The sequence below is a fragment of the Lissotriton helveticus genome, chromosome 12, assembly GCF_964261635.1.
Source record: "Lissotriton helveticus chromosome 12, aLisHel1.1, whole genome shotgun sequence".
Taxonomy (NCBI): Eukaryota; Metazoa; Chordata; class Amphibia; order Caudata; family Salamandridae; genus Lissotriton; species Lissotriton helveticus.
Genome location: NC_136073.1, coordinates 149044081 through 149068203, shown reverse-complemented (window position 1 = coordinate 149068203; position 24123 = coordinate 149044081). Strand labels below are relative to the sequence as shown.

The 24123-nt window shown below is 43.6% G+C and overlaps 1 pseudogene; it reads right to left on the bottom strand.

Moving 5' to 3' along the window:
• The window catches only part of LOC144797977 (polyunsaturated fatty acid lipoxygenase ALOX15B-like), a 239048-nt pseudogene that overhangs the window by 134460 nt on the left and 80465 nt on the right, over positions 1–24123 (bottom strand).

Genomic DNA, 24123 nt, shown 5'->3' with positions numbered 1-24123 from the left:
CCGATGCAGCAGTGATGCAAAAGATGCACCATGTTGCAAGATAGGACTCACTTCATCTGCATCAAGATACTGTTAGTTTAAAATGTATATTTTTAGGACTGTGTAGGGGCATGGAGAAGCAGAGGCTTCTGTAAGTGTCAAAGTTGTTGAAAAACTGTTTGTCCTTCAATCTTTTCCCTTGTCTTTTCTAATTTATTAAAAACATGTTTTAATATGTTTCAAATGTTTGTTCTCTCTTTCACAGATTGAAAGTATAAAAATAACAAATGACTAACTTAACGACAATTACAAGGTAAATGTTTTGTACTCTTTTTGTTATATTTCTATCACATTTAACTTCTATTAGTTCCACTGCTTCATTTCTTTAACCATCACTTTCCTGCCTTTGCTACTTCCCTCATTCCTTTCTCTATTACTTAATTACTCTACTCCTTCCACTATTTTTCTTAGTCCCTCTCTTCTCATACTTCTTCACTCTTGGTCACTCACTCTGTCTCTATTACTGTCACTGTTTCTGACTGATCAAAATTTTTTTTTTTTAAAAGAACAGTAAGTATAAGGGAAGGAAACAGACAGTTATGTTAAAAGAAAGACAGCTATAGGGAGTAAACTAGGGATACTGTTACCCGCAATCCTCTGCTGATGATGTCACTGACCATGTCATGAATGATGTAATATGTGACATCATCAGCAGTGGATTGCGGGTAACAGTATCTCTAGTTTACTCCCCTATAGCTGTCTTTCTTTTAACATAACTGTCTGTTTCCTTCCCTTATACTTACTGTTCTTTTTAAAAAAAAAATTTTGGGGGTTCGCTCCCGGTTCGCGTACCGGCGAGCGAACCGGGAAGCGAACCAAGAGAAATAGAGGTTGGCAGAGTTCCAAATATTCTACCAATTTTTTTATAACGGGGAGGTAGTTCTGAAAGAACTTTTTTTTATTGTTTTTGTTGTTTTATATTTTTTTTATTATTTTTCTGAACATTTTTTTACTTTTTTTGAATTTTTCTGAACGGTTTTATATTTTTTGGGGGTTTTTTTTGGGGGGGGAAACTAAAACGATTCATTGTAAAGGGCTCAACAGGAGCAACAAAAAAAAAGAATTTATTGTCTGGGGCGTTTCGGACAAACATGATTGTCGATAGCTCTGTTGATTAACGTGATGCTACTTTCTCTGTAGCAAATGAACTGATTACAAAGTACGCAGACTTGTTTTACTTCCCCGAATCTCATTTGTATATTTGGGACCATCTCCCTCCCCTCTGGTCCCGTCACTTCCGGTACAACAGATCTTCTGGCCATAGAAGGGGGATTATCTTGCTCGTTACGTAACTGTGCAGCACTGTAGTTGTTAGGATGCCACCTACTCATATGGCGATGCATTGTGTAGTTTCCGTAACTGTATTTCTTCTCGGTCCCTCTGGACAGTCTATCTTGACATATAAGGCAAGTTACGTACCTTGCATTGACTTTTTTCTGGCCTCGGGGAAATTTAAAAAATTGCCAAATAAAGTTTTCTTTCAGGTGAGACCTCCTGGGCTCCTCAGGCAAAAACTGCCTCTCTTCCTGCTCTTCCTCCTCTTCCTCTTCTTCCTCTTCTTGCTGAATTATAACTTCAGCAGGTGGTCCTCTCTTCCTTGGATGTGGTGGAGGTGGTGGGGAAGCACCAGCTGAACCTACTAATGAAGCCATTGCTCACTGGTAACAAAGGGTCTTTCTCTCACAAAGATGAAAGTCAGAGTGAGGAAAGAAGGAGGGTTTTTCATCATTTGGGAAAAACAATATTTCTAAACCAATGAAAAGTGTTAATTTTAGATCACATGACCTAGTCTTACATCATTAGGAAACCAAAAGTGAAATGAACCAATGAAAAGTGTTATTACCAAGTCACATGACCTGCTGTGTTTACGTTACGCGCTTTGCGCCGCGTCCCGGTTCGCTTCCGGGAAGCTGCGCTTCGCGCCTCGCTTCGCGTACCGGTTCGCTTCCGGGTACGCTAACGTGGCACGTCATATGACGTAACACGTGACAACGTGAAACGTCATGCTGACGCGACGCGTCACGATGTTGTTTTCTAACGCGACAGTTGCGCAAACGGAACGTTTACCGGTTCGCGGACCGGGTCGCGGCTCCGAATTGAGCTAACGGGAAGCTAACCGGTTCGCGGACCGGGAGCGAAACAATAAAAATAATTTTTTTAAAAATTGTATTAAAAACATGTAAAAAATATTTTTCGATTTAAAGAAGAATACATTGTAAAGGTTTTGATATTTGCTATTAAAAAACCATTGAAATTCACTGAAAAAACCATAGGTTATAGACCATATATAGTTAGGAATTAGCATTTACAAAACCTTGAAAATTCACTGAAAAAACCATAGGTTATAGACCATATATAGTTAGGGATTAGCATTTAAAAAACCTTTTTTTACTCACACAAAACCATTGAAATTCCATATATAGTTAGTTGTACTAACTATATATCGCGCACCCGCAATCCACTGCTGATCATGTCACATATTACATCATTCATGACATGGTCAGTGACATCACTGATGACATCACTGATGACATCTCAAATGACATCACTGATGACATCACTGATGACATCTCAAATGGCATCACTGATGACATCACTGATGACATTTCATTTGACATTACTGATCACATCACTGATGACATAATTCATGTGATAATACGATGAACCTCTTCAGACTCTAATATAACCTTAGATACACTCAGTGTAAACAGACACTCACAGACTGTCACTCATCCATGGAGTTACTCACACACCTAGTCAGGCATGCAAAGAATCAATCACACCTCCATTTCCTCAACTATACAGTTATACACACCTTACTTATTCAAACATATACTAACACATATTTACTCTCGTTTACAATGCCTGATACAAGTTCACAATGATCAATACAGCCACTCACACATTCACTGGCTCTTATGCACAGTTATTTATATATGTCAAGTGTCACATGTACTGTGTTTTACATATGTACTTACTTTGACATGTAGCACTGAGATATCCATTCACTCACCAATGCACTCAGTCAACCGCCCATACAGGTGTTTCCACATGCACTTTTGAACCCATACATCTAGTGAATCAACTGGTCACACATCTATGCACAGAGTTATACACCTCCCAGCCACCCACACACACACTCAGTCTCCCATACAAATACTTAGGCAATCAACCAATAACCCATATAGTTACTCATATAGGTACTGATCAACACATGCAGCAGTTTACAGAACAACAGACATAATGATGCACAAATTAAGACAGTTTAGTCACTAACCCATGCACTCAGTGAGACACATTTAATCAGTCACTCATACAGTCAGTCATGCCCCTACTAAATCCTTCATCAAGACACTTATACATCCACTCATTCTTCAATATGTAAGACATATTTTAACTTTACAGAAAAATACAGTCACTGGATGTTGTCATCAGTGATGTCATCAGTGATGTCATTTGAGATGTCATCAGTGATGTCATCAGTGATGTCATTTGAGATGTCATCAGTGATGTCATCAGTGATGTCACTGACCATGTCATGAATGATGTAATATGTGACATGATCAGCAGTGGATTGCGGGTGCGCGATATATAGTTAGTACAACTAACTATATATGGAATTTCAATGGTTTTGTGTGAGTAAAAAAAGGTTTTTTAAATGCTAATCCCTAACTATATATGGTCTATAACCTATGTTTTTTTCAGTGAATTTTCAAGGTTTTGTAAATGCTAATTCCTAACTATATATGGTCTATAACCTATGGTTTTTTCAGTGAATATATATATATATATATATGTTCATACACATATGCCATTAACATAATATCTAACAGAAAAAAAACATTCTATTATTAATTAAAACATTGAACTATTTATAAATGTTTAAACTTACATTTTCCGCTACAGTCAATGCAGCAGTAGGGAATTTTTGGATAGCGGAGGGGTAAAAATTACTTTTCCCACTCCAATGAGTAAAGCAGTAGGGAAAGTGTTGGATAACGGAGGGGTAAAAATCACTATTCCCACACCAGTGAGTCCAACAGTAGGGAAAGTGTTGGATAGCAGAGGGGTAAATTGTACTATTCCCACTCCAGTCAGTGCAACAGTAGGGAAAGAGTTGGATAGCGGAGGGGTAAAAATTACTAATCCTACTCCAGTGAGTGCAACAGTAGGGAAAGTGTTGGATACCAGAGGGGTAAAATTTACCATTCTCACTCCAGTCAGTGCAACAGTAGGGAAAGTATTAGATAGCAGAGGGATACAAATTATTAGTCCCACTCCAAATAGTGTAACAGTAGGTAAAGTGTTGGATAGCGAAGGGGTAAAAATGACTATTCCCACTCGAATGAGTGCAACAGTAGGGAAAGTGTTGGATAGCGGAGGGGTAAAAATTACTATTCCCACTCCAGTAAGTGCAACAGTAGAGAAAGTGTTAGATAGCGGAGGGGTAAAAATTACTATTCCCACTCCAATAATTTTAACAGTAGGGAGAGTGCTGGATAATGAAGGGGTAAAAATTACTATTCCCACTCCAATGAGGGCAACAGTTGGGAAAGTGTTGGATAGTGGCGGGATAAAATGTACTATTCCCACTCCAATCAGTGCAAGAGTAGGGAAAGTTTTGGATTGCAGAGAGGTAACAATTAATTGTATCACTCCAGTCAGTTCAAAATTAAAAACAAACAAAATATTAACAACAATAAAAATATTTTTAAAAACTAAATAAATAAAAAAAATGTATACATATGTAAAAAATGTGAATTCAAATATATTTTATATAACAAAAATCATAATGTTAAATACATATGACAAATACCTACAAATACATAAAAATATTATATTAAATGAAATAAAATAAAACATTATTTTCAAAAAAATTATTATTTTTAATTTGTAATCATGTAGAAACAAAAGTTAATCATTACATACTTTTTCATTTTTCTCCCCTAGCCTATTACACCACACAATTCACAACCCATATATACATTATATAAAAAGTACTTCCATAATTTCCATAATTAATTACCAATTAAGGAAAACGTATCAATTACATTACAAGTTAAAACTAATGTCCCACACTTTACCTCTATAATTTCACAACTCACAGCTAAAATTAAACTGTAAAGAAATCAATTACTTAATTAAAACATTTTTTCAATAAATAAACTAATAGTATTTATAAACTACTTATAAAGTAAGCGGAATTAATTTACTACCCACCCTTTACCCCAATAAAATTAAAAAACACACAAAAAAATAAACAATTGCCCTATTAAATATCAGTTAATTAATTAATATTAATGATCAACTCACTATTAATTCATTAAACATAAATTACTTCCCACACTTAACCCTAATAAACTGCACAACCCACACCTAAAAGTAATTACACAATTTCCATATTTGATGTTCAATTATTTAATTAATATGAATTAACTAATAATTAATTAACTAAGCATAAATTACTTACCACCTTTTACCCCTATAAACCCCACAACCTACACCTAAAATTAATTACACAATTTCCATGTTTAATATTCAATTAATTAATATTAATTAACAACAAATTATTAATATTAAAAAGCAAATTACTTCCTAGCCATTACCCCTATAAACCTCACAGCCTGCACCTAAAATGAAATTGCATAATTACCATAATTAATGACCAATTCATATGAATTACCAATCAATTAATAATTAATGACTAATTACCAATAACTTTCTTTCCACAGTTAAAACTATAAAACCTGAATTAAATGAATATTACAAAATAAAAAATAATCATTTATTTATTATAATTAAAATAATTCCCACCCTATTCCCCTATAAACCCACAACCTGCTACAAAACTAAAAAATGCAAAATGTTATTAAAATAACATTGATAACAACAAAAAAGTAATACATATATTAAAACACATAAACACAAAAGATACATCACATACATTTAAAATGTAAACTAAAATACAGAACACTAATTAAAAATATCAATATTTTAAACAACTATATTTTTGCAAATGATATTAATGACTTCTATATTTTTGAAAACGATATTTCTTACCTTAAAATCGATATTCTTGACCACGATATTCTTGCTGTCAAGGTTTCTGTGTCACAATTTCCAACTCGATATTCTGTCTGAATACGGGGATTCTTTTCACAGTGTGGTGTATTTTTAAGTTTCTGGCTACTCCCGTGTCCAACCAAACCACCAAACGCAGACTCGACGTAAAACAGAACAGCAAATTGGAATCTATATTTTTGTTTGCCAGTCACGTATCAAAATTAAGTACAAACTCAAGGTCTTTGTCTCAGGTTACCTTTAACCACAATGAAGGTTTACATCAGTCTACATGGGTATCTTTTGAGGTCGTATGACAGCTGGCTCCCAATAGCAAGTCATGGAGAGTTCTACTAATCAAGAATTTCTTTTTAGCTACTTACGTTTATTTATAAAGCTCACATATGCTCATTTACAGAGCCTTTCGGCACTAATTACCTACTTCTCCCAGTTCAGCAAAGCTCCAGTATTACGCTAAAATAGTAAAAGGTACACATTTTTTAACATTTTACTACATTCAAAATAATTTTAATGAACTCATGAATTCCAGAATACTGGTCCTCGAATATGGAGTGATCTGCCTCCCCATTTGAAGAATTCAAAACTTAGAACAAGAAAAGTTGGCTAAATATAAGATTACAATAGACGAGTAGGTGAATATTTCTTTAATCTGCCAGAAATTAACAATAGCACAGAGCCCAAAATCCTTTCTATGCATCAAACAGGCAACCTTAAACTGTAAGTTTTTCCACTGGCAACCAATGTAAATGTTCCACATTTTTCTCAGAATAAAGACTAGCCTTACTGCAACCTTTTGCAACCTTTAGAGACTATCCAGACCATTTTTTGGGAGACCCAGAAACATTGAATTCCCATAACACATTATCCAGCATAGACTGGTTAAAAGAGATGGCTATAAACATTTAATGGGAAAATTAAATCTGTGAATATATCCGCCTAAGGTGTTTCAGCAGACAGATACTAGATTGTATCACAGCCAAAACCTGCAAATCCAGCAAAAGATTTTCATTAAGTATAATGCAAAGATTGCAGGAAATTTTCACATGTTTGGGACACTGGCCCATTGCTTGAGGCCAGAGTAGATTCCCATATATCTGCCTTACTGGCTATGAAGTGTGGCTTCCTAACCACATTCCTGTAGTAATACAGATTTAACAATTAAGCCAGATTTCAGTATGACCTTGGACCCCGCCACCTCCAGCAGTTTTGAAGCACTATGTATTGTAAAACCGTAGCCGCATTTGACCACCAGGCCTCGGAATCTTGGTGCTTGGGCACAGCTAACCATCTGTAGCCATCCTTTGTTTTACTTCTTGATTAAGACTACCTGTCATCTTCTCTCTTTATGGCCAGCACCTTGTCTGCCACGGTGAACTTGACATTGTTTGGGTGAGAGGCAAGGGTTCAGGGAGTGTTTATACAAGTTAAGAATAAGGGATAACTTGCATCAAGAATTTGCTGTGAAAACTTTGGTGAACAGGCGCCTCTCTTTTACCAGTAAACCTCCCTTATATCCAGTGCGACTGCACTCTGTCCTGCCTCACCACCCTCTGCAGGCACATGTGCGAACGCCATCAGATGAGGGCTGTGAGATCACCCCAAGGAACCTGGTACATTTTTGCCAAGAGTGTTCTGTCCACAGGAATTATCTTGAGTGGAGAGCTCAGATCTTTGCTTAAAGAGATTGACTTCTTGTGAATCCTGTTATCTTGATTTAATCTCATGTTTCTTCCTTTGTACGTTTTATTTCGTGTGTAGTATTAGAGTATAATACTAGGTTATTATTAGAGTTCCCTACCAACTCTATTAGTGTTTTGGCAGACTTATTTTATAGTTTGATAGTCCACTGATGAGGGTTATACCAGTTATTCATGGCCCTGAACCCCAGTGTAGGCCTGAGACACAGGTAAGACAATGAGGTACAGGGTCTTTAACAAAGGGTATTGCGTAAGGACTATAAGACTCTTGAAGCATTCTACCCTGAATGGGTGGAATGTTCCAATAATAAAAAGGTAGTAACAGAAACACATTGGAATGCTGGAGCGGAAGGCAATATTGGCTATGAGCTACTCCATTGTCTTCAATGGGGCACTTAAAACTCCAGTGTTCTAATAACAAAACAAAAATCTATTTCATTTTAATTCTAGAAATAATAAGAAATCGAAAAGAAACCTGATAAGGGTTCTAAAGTGAATATGCAAAAAAAATAACAATAATAAACAAAAACATTCTAGCTTGCCAGCCAAGGAAGAAAAACAAAACACACTCATTATTTCCATCTAGGATAAAATAACACAGACTAAGGATCAGTTCTGGAAATTGAAGACATCATGAAAATAAGTGTAGAATTTGCAGCATTAAATGCTGTTGTGCTCAAAGTTGAATGCAATTAATGAAATAGACAGACAATTAAGATACCTAAGCATAAGAGAACGATGCCTATACATTTTCAGTATCCAGCATCTCTTTCATTGTAGTTGTGAGAGAGTGGATCATTAGCTGGGGTGGATGGTAGTTCCCCGACAAGTAATAATATCACTATTCTTCCTAGGTCCCAATAGAAATACCATTTCAATTAATAAAAATAAAGAATATTTTAGTGAACAAAATAACACCAAAACAACAAACATGCAATGAGGAAAAGCAAAAAGATGAATTTCCGAAGATTTAGATGAAAAGAATAGTGCCAAAAAGCACAAACTGCCAAGTAGAGGCAGGGTCGTGCTAGATGGGGTAGTGTCACCGGATGGATACAGAGACTGGGTACATCCTGGTCAACAGTTACCTTCTTTGCTTAGAACCAGTTCTGGACATCAATGGGTTCGTTAGTGCTAAGGCAGCGAGCGGAACCTGCAGAAAGGCTTGAGGCTCCAGGTTGCATCAAGATGGGTTTCCGATGCGGTGGTCGACAACAGAGGTAGAAGTTTGGGTTTGCATGCCAAGGAGATCTTCAGTGTTAATAGAGTCCTCATTGACAGCTGCATTTGGGAAGCGGCAAGCTGGAGTCAAAATACCCTCAACCAATTATAGTGTAGAGAGGGGTACTATGTGGGAGCTATGGAGAAATCAGGTCCACCTGCACGGCACATTCAGCAGATCGGCCTGGCGTGCTGGTCCCAGTCTTCTGTCAGTTCACCAAGTAAAAAAGTCTTGAAAATATTTCTGAGCTCCAGCTTTTTTAGTTAGACAAGAGGCGTACACACTGATGACAGCCAAGGGTACCAGGACCTCAAGAACAGCACTCGAGAGTCAGGACTCACTTCAACTGAAGCCACCAGCAATGTCCAGTTGAAACTGGTCAGCTTGGCTCCTTCAGGGAAATGGGCTTCTTGCAGCTTTTGTGTCCCTGTAGTTTAGCAGGAGGTCAACCAACTGACCCTTGGATTCCACTTCTTTGCCCTGGGTACAAGTGGGAACAGATCAAGCCCTTTGTTTCCCCCTCACAGGTCACAGCAGCAGATGCAGTCCTGTCTCCCACAGGTAAAGTAGTGTTCTGAAGAGTGTGCCCTGGTGTGCCACATTTCTGCCTAGCATGATCCTGGGCACTCCATGACCAATAAGGATAAAGTTCCCATGGGATACCCTACCCACATTTGCAGCAGAGCTTGTGTGCTCTACTGCAAATAATCCCACAGTGTCCCCCTCTACCTAAATCCTGAAATCAGCATGCCAGAACCTCTCCTCCATTGTTCATAGCTCCTGTGTCCACCCTAGGAAAGTGACCAGGGAAATTACACTCCCCGTGGTCATTTAAAATTAGCAGACCACAAAATCCCACATCATCTACTGAAGTGTGGTCTGAATTCACTCATGAATTAGACCCTGGAATTAGACCTTGCAGGAATGAATTTTTAAGAATCTCACACGAGCACAACTCAAAGGAACCAAGAAACTCCTATTTTTATGTGTAAACTTTAAGCACTTTCAAAACATCAAAAGAACATGGCTCAGTTATGTTATGTTATGTTATGTTTAATGGATATTTGTAAAGCACACAGCTACTCAATTGAGTGTCCCGTCGCTGAGGCGTGATGACAGTATTCGCTGTGCACTGTGACCACGGAACTGAGACATTATAGCTGGAACAACCTTGTTTTCAGTGATTTCCTGAATGCAAGAAGATCCTGCATCAGCCTTATTTCTTCCGACAGAATATTCCACAATTGCACTTCTTGCAACTGGAAGGAGCGGCCCCAATCCGTGCTCGGAGGTATCTGGGAGTTTCTTGCCAATTTAAGTGTTGAAGACCTTAGTGTGCGGTGAGGGTGGTAAAATTGGACTCTCTTCACAATGTACCCGGCACCTAAGCTGTGGAGAGCCTTAAAAGCCAAAACCATGGCCTTAAAATGGATCCTCTTGCGGACTGGGAGCCAATGCAGGGAAGCTTTGGAGACAAAAAGTAAAGTTTCAAGCAAACCCGCTGGCATCACATAGCACTGGTCGGCACTCTACATTTGGGTTGGCAAAACTATTCAATCAAAATGATGAGACAATTTAATGTGAATAAACTAAAGATTTGCAGAACTGGCTTATGAACGGTTTACACTTTACAGGACATACTGAGAATGAGAATGTATAAAAAGATCCCATGGTAGAGAACTCACCTTTCAGTGAAACACTCTACACAGCACAGGTGGTTAGATGAGCATTCCTTGCTTTAGTCTGTCACATTCAGCTACTTGGGTTCACTATTAAGTTATCCCTTCCCACCGTCTATTTTGATTTTCATCATCCTAGGAGACCTAAAAGCACATTCTTTAATAACTTACCCACTGTTTCACATCTCCATATTTAACTTGCTTTGCTCACTCTCTCGTTTGGGGTTCTGCTTCACATTTATATGGTGAACACACATTGTTCTACAATTCCTTTAAGTCCCTTACCCAGCCTCAATTTATCTGCTTGTCTGTCTAAAGGCTTTTGGATGACAAGTTGATTCCTCTGTGGTCATCCCTCTTGTGTCTGTGGATCACAACCTTCAATGCAATTGAATCAAAATTAACATTTCATAAACTATTACTCAGACTTGATTTTCTCTAACTCCCAATTTCAAGCATTGGTACTCCCATACCTCAGCTATTTATGTTCTGCATAAAAGCTGCATGAGGACAGGGCATGTAGGATGCCATGTCTACTATATTTCCTCTTTTTGTCTGTCATTCTCAGCTGACTGCATTCTATGTAGGGAATTTACTCATCATATGTTTTCCCTCCAGCCAATTTAACAATGACTTCTTACCTCTTGTGTGTTTCAATTTCATTGCTAATAAAATCCTTAGCACATCACTATGCCATCGTTGATTTTTTATTTATCAACCATTAACGCCTTTTTGATCGGCTCCTTACCTGTATTTTAATAGGTTTGCCAACCTCTACAAGATATTTGGACACTACATTTCTACCCCTTACTTTTCATTTTCCAACCTAATGCATTCTGGGTGTCAACTGGACAAGAACAGCTAATGTCAATGATCTGTAAAATAAAATCAGAGGATCAAACATCACAATAAAATGGAGTGAGGGGACAACTCTGTCAAAGGCATACAGTTCCATCTCTAAATCTTGGCAGTTCTCAGCATCAGCCCCAAGCTGTTGCAGGTGTTATCAATGTTTCTTCCACATTCCTTCATGCTAATACAAGTTGAATATTTTAATATATGACTTTTTACTCCTTTTAGGTATTTGGTTGTGTGTCTCATGTAAATTTTGGTATCAATCTGTCAATCACAAATATTCTTTTTCATTTGCAACTGGACATTGAGCTGTCATATTTTATATGCAAAGTTTTGGATCAAGGCATTCCATAAAAATTCAAACAGGTTATAACTCACCACTGGAAGCAAAAAAAAAACTACAAGGGACAAAAAAAATCATGTCTCACCTCTTGATGGCTGACCAGATCTTCAACCCATCATCTCTGTACTAAAAGTTGGGCAAGGACTCAACCTCACGGGATTTGAGATTGTCCACGATGCAAATGGAAGTGTAGGTCATGGATTTCATGTCTCTTGATATAAGCTCAGCAAGACCTGCTATACCAATCGCCGTGTTCTGTAGTTGAAAATTGAAGTTTCTGGTTAGTTCCCTGTTCTAGGCTGCTCCTAACTGTTTTACTCCTAGACAAAAGTCATCAAATTATAAATTTTGGATACATTCTTCTGCTCTGTATCTAGGGTGTGTGCCAATGATTAATTCATGTAGCTTTGGGTGTATAATAAGCCACAGAGGTGCTACTGGAGGATGTACCCAATTATTAATAATTTCCATAGGACAGAAAATCCAGCTGCCTCTGTTTACAAATAGACTGATTGTGGGTTACAGATCATATAGCTTATTTGACTGTTTTGGATGTGACTGTGGCTCTGCCAAATGTGTTCCTTATGAAGCAATGGCCCTGAGGATGTCCAGGTTCTTTAGTATCTAGCGTTTGAAGTGGTGTAAAATGTGTTTCTGTGTTGTCTGCCAATGGTGGAACCTGTACATAACTATGTTGAAGCTTTTCTATATTACGCTAGGTATATGAGATTTTGTGTCTGAAGTTTAGTGTTAGCACTAGATTAATATTGCATATTGTGCTTCAGGGTACCATAATTGTAAGTGACCAATATAATATTTTACCAGCAGACTGGACTACAGAAACAAGCTCTATGTAGGAATCACTGCACACCTGAAGAGACGCCAGGCAATACAGAACTAAGCGACAAGACTCATACTCTATCTGCCCAGAAGGACCCACATCACACCACTTCTCAAGAAATTACACTTGCTCCCGATTCAGTAGAGATGCCAGTTTAAGATTCTGACCCACGCCTAGAAGGCCCTGCACAATGAAAGACCAGCATACATTAACAAATGCCTTGATCTCCACCAACTAACCAGAAACCTTTAATCAGATTCCCTCTCCTTTGCAGACACCCCATGGATCCTTGGAGTCAACAGCAGAGGACACTCCTTTTTGCACCTAGCAGCCAACGCTTGGAGAAACCTCCCCATGCACCTCAGGGCCGCACCATCACTCCAGCAATTCAGAAGAGAATTGAAAACCTGAACGTTTGAATGATCAAACATCCACGCAGCAGCAAACAACTCCAGTGCCTCTAGACTGTATTTGATGAAGGCTATTCCAAGAGGCCATGAGCCGGACTACAGAGAGCTTGCTAGTGGCAATCTAAGAGTAAGGACAAGATTGGCTCTAATCTTCACAATGAGGGCTTGTATGTGGGCAGGAGTAGCCAAAGATAGGTGGTTCCTGTCCAGGTTAAGAGGCATCCACCTAAAGGACAGGGGAAAGGTAGTTTTTTCCAGAATGTGCAAGGTATCTATGGATTGGAATAGTTTATTTTCCAGATTTATGTGCTGTTCTTCTATAGGCAAACAAATCACAAATAGCAAAGGATCCAGCCTCCAAGTCATGACTACTGAGAGTCTTCTCTCACTTCAGGATTAGCAGCTCTACTGAGATACAGCCTCTGAAAAACACCCAGAAACAATTCTTGTATTAGTAATAGTTTATGGAAATGTTCTACTACACTTCAAGTAGACGTGCCCAATACAATGATTAAATTCCAATCCACTGTATGGGCTTCCCCAACTACTTCAGGCAAGGTGAGTGGGGAGATCGAAGTGCTGACAGGCAGCTGCGGCCCGGGCAGGTAAGAGCATTGGGGAAGTGGGGCCGGGTGGGGGGGATTTCGACAGACGACGTCAAGAGAAAATTATTTATTTATTTATTTATCACTCATGGTTGTTTGTCGATATCTTTTAATCTTATTTTTTTCAAGTACAAACACCTGTCTACACTCAGGGGTCATGAGACTTGTAAACGCCCAAAACAAGAATCCCTCATCCTGTATCATTTATTTACAATTTGTATATGTCTGGTGTGCACTGGGAAGATTACTTTTTAGAATGTCACTCACATAAAAATGTGTCAAACTTTTGGTAAAGAGAAAATAATTAGTAGCCTGTGTGAGAAGGGTGAAGAATGCACTGTGTAATTATGTTTAATAAGGTCAGGTAAGAATATGTCATGAGGTAGTAAAAAATCTGATCTCATTCCAAGCAGGTTCCATCTATTTTTTTCTGAATTCTGTGCTCCTCTACCATGGGATCATAGCTTTCATTTCATCCACCTCATCTTGCGGGTCTGCTGGCTCAGTGGACTAATGCATCCACTCCATGGATCTGTGTTTGACATCATGGTCATAGGTTTGAATACTGGATGTTCCACTTAGCATTTAATACTTCTGAGGTCAATAAAATGAGTACCACGGAGTTGATTACCAATTGACATCTGTTATTTCAGTGCCAAGAGGCCGAAGAGTGAACATGTGCTTTACAATATCCTATGCTATGTTTAATGTTTTATCTATCTTTATCATGGCCTCTCTTGAATGCCAACAACAGAGGTGGTCTAGAGATATGAGTTACAACCTTACCTTATCGAAGAATCCTCCTGGTCCAATAAGGACTTCTCTGGCAAGAGCATTAATTTGCAAAGTATAGCGATGGTGGGGGATCAGGAGCTACGGAGAAACCATGGGAGTTATTAGAGACACAGGTACAGTGGTTGCATCAAACAGATCTTATATTCTCACTGCCTCAGCTCTTCTATAACATTTAGCTATGTATTCTGTTCATTTCCAGTTTCCAAGAATCTCAATTATTCTTGATGTTTTGTACCCAACAATGCATGGGCAGCATGACCAATGAGTTTCCATTTATTGAGCTTGGAATCAACAAACTATTTGCACTGCCTGCTTTGTCTTTCTTACCTTGTACAGAGGATGAGCCATGGGGAGCTGCCTCAATGTAGAAATGCAAAACACCTCTGCAAAGACGTGTGTGCGCAGGAAGTGGGAAAGAGCCTGGTGGGTGGAAAAAATAGAGCTCCTCACCCACATCTTGGCAAGCAACCAGTCCCACTCATTATCACTTGGCAGGAAGATGGGATTCTCTGGACCTGGAGTCTGATTTAGCTGCAGAGGAAGATGCACAGGCAGCTAGTTACTGGACTGTAGTGGTTACTGACCAAGCATCTGCTGTCGTAAGTTAGCTCAAGAGTGAGACATGACACATTAGACTAAGAGAATGTTTGCACAATGTTTACTGAAACAGAATGCCAAGAACATTGCAAACTTTCTAACACTGCACAGTCTTAAATTCTCAGATATCCCACAGTGAGAAAGTGGTAGCTGACAAAACCCATTGTGAGACACAAGGGGGCCGATTCCAATTCGGTAAAATCCCCTACGAATAGCTGTATGGAGCGTATTTCTCGTACGAATCGTACACCTTCAACGTCCCCGTACGTACGATGAAGTACGATCCAAACCCAAAGCAGATCTCCGTACGAATCGTACCAAACACCGTACGAGAAAAAAATACATACAACTTGTATCCGGGTCACGCAGTACGCGATGTCCATACGTAAATAAGCAGCAGTTTCCGGCCCAGCAAGTACGATTCATCTCTGCGACACTCCGTACGACCCTTTTCCTACGGGAGCTCAAAACGTCCGTAAAAGCAGAGTACAAACCGAACCGCATCCCCGGTACACGACATACACGCCATGAACCCCATCGTCCGTGTCATCTCAGTCCTGTACGCCTACGACCTGGTGCACAGAAACCGACGAGGGCGCATACGGTGAGAACAACGTACCGCAACAACGGAGGTATAATTGTACAGAGCGTCTTACACGCTCGCGTATAGCACCACTGCAATAGTGATACGATGCGCACACACGCCATGAATGTTGTGGTTCGTTGCATCACACGCGATGCGCACACACGCCATGAATGTTGGGGTACGGTGCGTCACATGCGCTCGTGTATGGCACCGTTGCAATGGTGATACGATGTGCACACACGCCATGAATGTTGGGGTACGGTGCGTGTCACACGATGCGCACACACGCCATGAATGTCGGGGTATGGTGCATCACATGTGCTCGCGTATGGCACCATTGCAATAGTGCTACGATGCGCACACACGCCATGAATGTTGGGGTATGGTGCGTCACACGTGCTCGCGTACGGCACCCTCACAATACTTATACGAGGCGCACACAAGCCATCAACCCCATGTGACCAACAGTATGAGGTTGGGTACGTATGACTCCCAGCAGAGGCCTGACATATGAGGGGTGGGTGCACAGGACTCCCAGCAGTGGCCATACATATTAGGGGTTTGTGGATATGACACCCAGCAGTGGCAAACAGTATGAGGGTGGGTGGACATGACTTCCAGCAGAGGCCAGACATATGAGGGGTGGGTGCAGAGGACTCCCAGCAGTGGCAAACAGTATGGGGGTGGGTGGATATGACTCCCAGCAAAGGCCAGACATACGAGGGGTGGGTGGATATGACTCCCAGCAGTGGCCAACAGTATGGGGGTGGGTGCAGAGGACTCCCAGCAGAGGCCAGACAAATGAGGGGTAGGTGCAGAGAACTCCCAGCAGAGGCCAACAGTATGGGGATGGGTGCAGAGGACTCCCAGCAGAGGCCATACATATGAGGGGTGGGTGGATATGACTCCCAGCAGAGGCCAGACATATGAGGGGAGGGTGGATATGACTCCCAGCAGAGGCCAGACATATGAGAGTGGGTGGATATGACTCCCAGCAGTGGCCAACAGTATGGGGGTGGGTGCAGAGGACTCCCAGCAGAGGCCAGACATATGAGGGGTGGGTGCAGAGGACTCCCAGCAGAGGCCTGACATATGAGGGGTGGGTGCACGGGACTCCCAGCAGAGGCCAACAGTATGGGGGTGGGTGCAGAGAACTCCCAGCAGAGGCCAGACATATGAGGGGTGGGTGGATTTGACTCCCAGCAGAGGCCAGACATATAAGGGGTGGGTGGAAAAGACTCCCAGCAGAGGCCAAAAGTATGGGGGTGGGTCCAAAAGGACTCCCAGCAGAGGCCAGACATATCAGGGGTGGGTGGAAAAGACTACCAGCAGATGACAACAGTATGGGGGTGGTTGCAGAGGACTTCCAGCAGTGGCCAGACATATGAGGGGTGGGTGTATATGACTCCGAACAGAGGCCAACAGTATAGTGGTGGGTGCAGAGGACTCCCAACAGAGGCTAGACATATGAGGGGTGGGTGGATATGACTCCCAGCAGAGGCCAACAGTATGGGGGTGGATGCAGAGGACTCCCAGCAGTGGCTAGACATATGAGGGGTGGGTGGATATAACTCCCAGCAGAGGCCAACAGTATGGGTGTGGGTGCAGAGGACTCCCAGCAGAGGCCAGACATATGAGGGGTGGGTGCAGAGGACTCCCAGCGCAGGCCAGACATATGAGGGGTGGGTGTGCAGGACTCTCAGCAGAGGCCAACAGTATGGGGTGGGTGCAGAGGACTCCCAGCAGTGGCCAGACATATGAGGGGTGGGTAGATATGACTCCCAGCAGAGGCTAACAGTATGGGGGTGGGTGCAGAGGACTCCCTGCAGAGGCCAGACATATGAAGGGTGGGTGGATATGTTTCCCAGCAGAGGCAGACATATGAGGGGTGGGTGCACAGGACTACCATCAAAGGACAGACATATGAGGGTTGGGTGCAGAGGACTCCCAGCAGTGGCCAGACATATGAGGGGTGGGTGGATATGACTCCAAGCAGAGGCCAACAGTAAAGGGATGGGTGCAGAGGAATCCCAGCAGAGACCAGACATATGAGGGGTGGGTGCAGAGGACTCCCAGCAGAGGCCAACTGTATGGGGGTGGGTGCAGAGGACTACCAGCAGATGACAACAGTATGGGGGTGGTTGCAGAGGACTCCCAGCAGTGGTCAGACATATGAGGGGTGGGTGGATCTGACTCCCAGCAAAGGGCAACCATATGGGTGTGGGCGCAGATGACTCCCTGCAGAGGCCAGACATATGAGGGTTGGGTGCAGAGGACTCCCAGCAGAGGCCAGACATATGAGGGGTGGGTGCGCAGGACACCCAGCAGAGGCCAACAGTATGGGGGTGGGTGCAGAGGACTTCCAGCAGTGGCCTGACATATAAGGGGTGGGTGGATATGACTCCCAGCAGAGGCCAACAGTATGGGGGTGGGTGCAGACTAGGACTCCCAGCAGAGGCCAGACATATGAGGGGTGGGTGGATATGATTCCCAGCAGAGGCCAGACATATGAGGGGTGGGTGCACAGGACTCCCAGCAGAGGACAGGCATATGAGGGTTGGGTGCAGGGGACTCCCAGCAGTGGCCAGACATATTTGGGGTGGGTGGATATGACTCCCAGCAGAGGCCAACAGCATAGGGATGGGTGCAGAGGACTCCCAACAGAGGCCAGACATATGAGGGGTGGGTGGATATGATTCCCAGCAGAGGCCAGACATATGAGTGGTGGGTGCACAGCACTCCCAGCAGAGGCCAACAGTATGGGGGTGGGTGCAGAGGACTCCCAGCAGTGGCCAGACATATGAGTGGTGGGTGGATATGACTCCCAGCAGAGGCCAACAGTATGGGGGTGGGTGCAGAGGACTCCCAGCAGAGGCCAACAGTATGGGGGTGGGTGCAGAGGACTCCCAGCAGAGGCCAACAGTATGGGGGCGGGTGCAGAGGACTCCCAACAGATGCCAGACATATGAGGGGTGGGTGCAGAGGACTCCCACCAGAGGCCAACAGAATGGGTGTGGGTGCAGAGGACTCACAGCAGTGGCCAGACATATGAGGGGTGGGTGGATATGACTCCCAGCAGAGACCAACGGTATGGGGGTGGGTGCAGAGGACTCCCAGCAGAGGCCAACAGTATGGGGGTGGGTGCAGAAGACTCCCAGCAGAGGCCAGCCATATGAGGGGTGGGTGGATATGACTCCCAGCAGAGGCCAGACATATGAGGGGTGGGTGGATAGGACTCCCAGCAGTGGCCAGCCATAGGAGGGGTGGCTGGATATGAATCCCAGCAGTGACCAGACATATGAGGGGTGGGTGGATATGACTCCCAGCAGTGCTCAGATATAGGGGGTACATCATCAGCATCATAACACAACTATATGGGGGTATGTGCACATTCCTACCTTGTGACGTTCATGATAGTGCCATAGCAACACATCACTTACAGCAGTGTCCCACTCCCTGGAGGATGGATAACTCTCACACACTGCGTGACACACCACATGTGGGTGTGATGTTAAATTCCACATGCATACCCACCTATGGAGGTTGCTGGCAAAATACACACCCTACCATCATGACACAATAGTGTATAGTGATGTAACAGCCTATCAAACACAGAGCGAAAGGGAACACACACTGTCACACGCATCGCAGGACTGATATGAATGTCCAGGTGGTTGTCAGACCACCAAGATGTAGTGTATCATGGAAGGAATAGGGTTGAAACCCCTTAGATACAATGCACAAAATTGTGACTCATGTGCCCAAAATACCCTGCAGAACAATCCCCAACATAGGGGTAGGCTGTGATTATACACATGCATAGTGGTGAAAAGGGTGAATGTGTCTATGAAGGCATTTGTACATACTCAAAACACAAGTACAGTGATTTGCAAGCATGGCACAGACAAATGAGCAGTAGACATCTGTGAGCAGGCATGGCCATTGTTGAAGGGAACAGTCACCAAAAAAGGAAATGTGCACACATGTCAGCACAACAATTGTGCAACTGTCTGCAGTTAAGATGTCTGGTGCCACAGAGGAAGGAACACTCCTTGGGAAAATGTCTCTAGCCAAACTGACCACACACAACCAATGATTAATTGCAGAGACATTGTGATGGCACACAGATACCATGGTCCACCTCATGACCATCAACAAAAAACATCTTTAAGAACCCCAAAACATTACCATGACAGCAATCCAGGTCCCTCATCACCAACATCAAGTACCTGAAATGCAACAGTTGTGAACGTAAAATAAAAGGCTTTATTCAGCATGAACAAAAAAGAAGTGCAAACATGAGTCTCTGCTCAAATAAGGCCAATAGCCAGTCCAGTCAATAGTCCTTGTAGGGGGACGTTGGTTAGGCCGTCTACCCCAACTTGCCTGCACATGGATCTGTTAATGGGATGTGGACACTTGGGGGGCATCATGGGGGTCAGGACCAGGCAAGGGTGGTAAGGGTAGGTAGGGTGGGTGCAGGGGCGTACACACCCTCCTCAGTGGTTTGTGCAGCGCCGAAGGTGGGCTGGTACTCAGTGCAGCACACTGCAGCCAGTTCGGCCAGCCCAACCCCTATACCCGAGGACACAATTGGAGTGGAGGTAGAGGGCTGTGATGGTTGCGCACTGTGACTATGGCTGCGTGTATGCGGTCTAAGCCCAGTCCCCGTGGGTGTGCCTGCAGCCCCCTGAGTGTGCATGCCAGGAGGTGTGCGCTTTGCCATATGTGGGGATGTGCTGCCTGTGTCTGTTGGGCTGCTCGATGGTGTCTTCCTGCGTGTGCATTGGACAGGTATGGGAGAGGGAAGTGTGGATGGTTCCGAAGGAGGGGGGCGGACCACTGCAGGAGGGAAACTGCTGCCGTCAGTGATGAGTCCATGGACTGCATTATCCGACGTTGGTAAGACATCGTTGCTGACATGCCCTCCATGAAAGACAACAACTGGGTCAGTATTTGAGTGTGTGAATGGAGGACACTCAGCATCGATGTCTGACCATCATGCAACTGGCGGAGTAAGTCCGCAGACTCTGCACTGAGGGCAGCAGGGGTGACAGGGGCAAGGGCTGCGGTGCCGGGCCTGAAGGAGACATGGGGGGCTGCACGGCCAGAAGGGATGGGAGCAACTGGGAGGATGGAGATGGTGCTGGAGGGGGCGGGGACAGACTCTGTGCAGCTGCCCGGGGTTGCTGCATATTCCCCCTCCTCCAGGGAGCCAGAATTGGATCAGTCGGTGTGGTAAGATGATGTTTCGTCTTCCAACAGGTCGCCAGACTGGCTCCCCTCACCCTCCGTGCCACTGGCTCCCTCCGACTCCTCCACGCTGGTGGCACTGTGTCTGGGTCCCTCCTCTTGGTCCTTGCAGCTGTCTCCTCCAGTTTCTGTTGATGATGCTGTGGGCAAGGAGAAGAAACAGAAATACATCAGTCACCTGTACACATCTGACACATGAGCACAAAATCAGTAGGTCACACTGCAAATCATGGCATGCATCATGAGTAACAGCCAGATAACTCTGCACATATTTGAGCCGTGTACTGCCCAGTTGGTATAGACACAATTCTACTTGGACACAAGGATCCAAAGAACACACCAGGCTACAACTTGAATGAGAATTACACAGATAAGCTAGTGTTTGTTTAGAGTAGAGCAGATCAATACAATGAAGTGATGCCACCTGAAGTTCACAAAGAAATAAACAGTAGTGGTGCCCCTCAGGGCAAACTAACCCACCTCATTCCCCAAGGTGACTCCACACTCCGAGCCCTGTAAGTTCATTGGGCAAAAAATAAATGTAAATAAATGTTGGCATCTTGGGACTCACCATACTTTACACAATTGACATGTATTGAATCTGTTAATTCGCCATCTTGTGAAGAGAACACGTATGTGCCTGCATGAAAGATGTCTCACAATGAAATGTACACAAAAAAAATGTACACATTCATTGAAACAGCTGGCACCCTTTAAGATAAAACACTGTTAGAAACAAATGGGCTTGCGGATTTGCCATATACATGGTCCAATGGAGGTCTTGATGTTCTTGACACTCATTAGTTTGTATAATTGATAACAAAGGAGTTTCAAGAGCTCAAGACACGTATATGGAGATCAAGGCACACCATTAATCACTAACACTGGCCTCTTTGAAAATGTGCCAGCTTCTTTAAAAAAAGTGGAAATGTTGTTTTGGTGTACTACCTTGTGAGACAACTATCATGCAGGCACATAATTGTCCTTTACACAATTCATGATATTAACACATTCTAAACATGAACAACTTTTAGCAAGTGTTGTGAGTGCCAAGGTACAATCATTTATGTGACACAATTTGAAATATGTCAAGGCCCGGACTGGCCATAGCGGGCACCGGGTAATCCCCCGGTGTGCCGCACAGGTGGGGGCCGGTTTTGGGCCCCTGGGGGCCATTTTTGTTACAGGGCCGTTTTTGCAGCTTAGCCTCAAAATCGGCCCTGTAAACAAAATCGGCTGTAAACCGGCCCCGAGAAAGTGCTCGGCCGGCCCCCCTTCCACCCCTCCCCTCCGAGTGGGGAGCGGGGGGGGTCGGTTGAACACTTTGCCAGGGCCGGTTGTGGTTCCCAGTCCGGCTCTGGTCCTCACATGGGCATCCATTCCCTGATGACACAGTTGCTTGCACATAAAACGTACTGGCTGTCATGTGGAGTGGAACCCATATCCCAACTCTGGACAATGCTTAAGCTACTGGGCCAGCAATTGTGATGAACAAAATCTTTCCTGCATTGTGCACACACCGTTATTCCCAGGCAAAATGTCAACACAGAAGTGTGCACATTAAGACAAAACAGCGTTGCATCTGAACTACATACATGTGGCAAAAACGTATGATCCTGAATCATGTCTGGAACTAAATGACATAGGCTGCGAAGCCCCAAATGAAATCACTGGTCACCATCACAGGAGCAGTGCATGGTGAATCATTGTTCAGCCAATTCTCACCCACATGTCAGACCTGGCAAGGCTAAATCAGGCAGGCCCATGTAGACCTCTCCTGCAGAACACCCCCATCCCTCAGTCAATGTGATTGATACAGCTCAAGAAGTTAGACCTCTGAATCAGGGTAACAAAAACTGTGCAGCAACAATTCCAAAAGTAACCCAAGCTCACCTCGTGGGGCTGGCAATACATATTTGTGATAAACAACCATCAACAGATTATTGTGAATAGGCACAAAAGCACTGCCCAGTATGAGTACGCACAAGCCACATCTTGTATCCCTGTCCAGTGGACACATGTAGCAGACACAGGAAAAATACAAACTATGCCAGGAACCAATGCCACAGAGAGAGACCCATGCTGAACACACATAGAATGGGCACAGTGTTGGATGACACACATGATTAGGAGACCAGGGTGTCTCAGGGGACTGTAGTGGGCACACTGGTCTGTGGGTCTGGAATGAGCTGACTGTACCATGAGCAACCGACATGGCACTATGCATATCTCCCACTGATGTACATCATGTCTGATGACACAACATTGGTCATGCATGCTGCAAGGGTATGCAGTTGAAACCTCACACTCCTATGTTGAGACTTATCATCAGTGCAAACAAATATGAAGCCCAAACACAGTGCACAGGTCATGGCACAGGCAAGGTCCCAACACATGTCACAGACCACCCTCCCACATGATGCGGAAATCAATGTGCAGTCTTATTTTCTTGCACCCTAGATGAGCATGTGCAAATGTGATTACACACAAACCAGGGGACACATGTTAAGGAGGGGAAGGGATGAAAATGAGCACCAGTTGACTATGGGGAACCGAAAAGACACTGCACATATAACCTCTCTGACCAGACACCCCAACTGTGGGACTGTAGCCAGGCTTCAGAGCGCTTCAAAAAGCAGGTGACACACAACACAACAATCAGCCATGTACCTAACCCCTCCTTGCTGCTGTCTCTCCTGCAACTGCCTATCGAGGTCTGGAAACACCAGGCCAGGACCCGGAGCATGTGGGGGGTCAGGTGACAGCCTCCGCCGTGCCTGCATGGAGGTTCCAGCTATAGCTGGACCTGGGCGATTCGCCGGGTCCAGCACCGGATGTCTTGCCACCTCTTCTGCACGTTGCGCAGCCGCCGGCGATGGCCCCCCGAGGATCTGACGACCCTGACGATGTCCATCCAGATTTCCCCCTTCTCATAGGCAGTTACCTGTCAGGAAGAAACAACATCACTACACCTGCTCTATGTCCCAGAGACACACACTTGCACACCTTTGATAATGTGAACAGGGCATAGGATGCTGACAGGACTTGCATCATTGTCCATGTGAATTTGGCCTGAGGGCAAGCCCCAATGTACTACATGGCATTGAAATGCAATAGGTT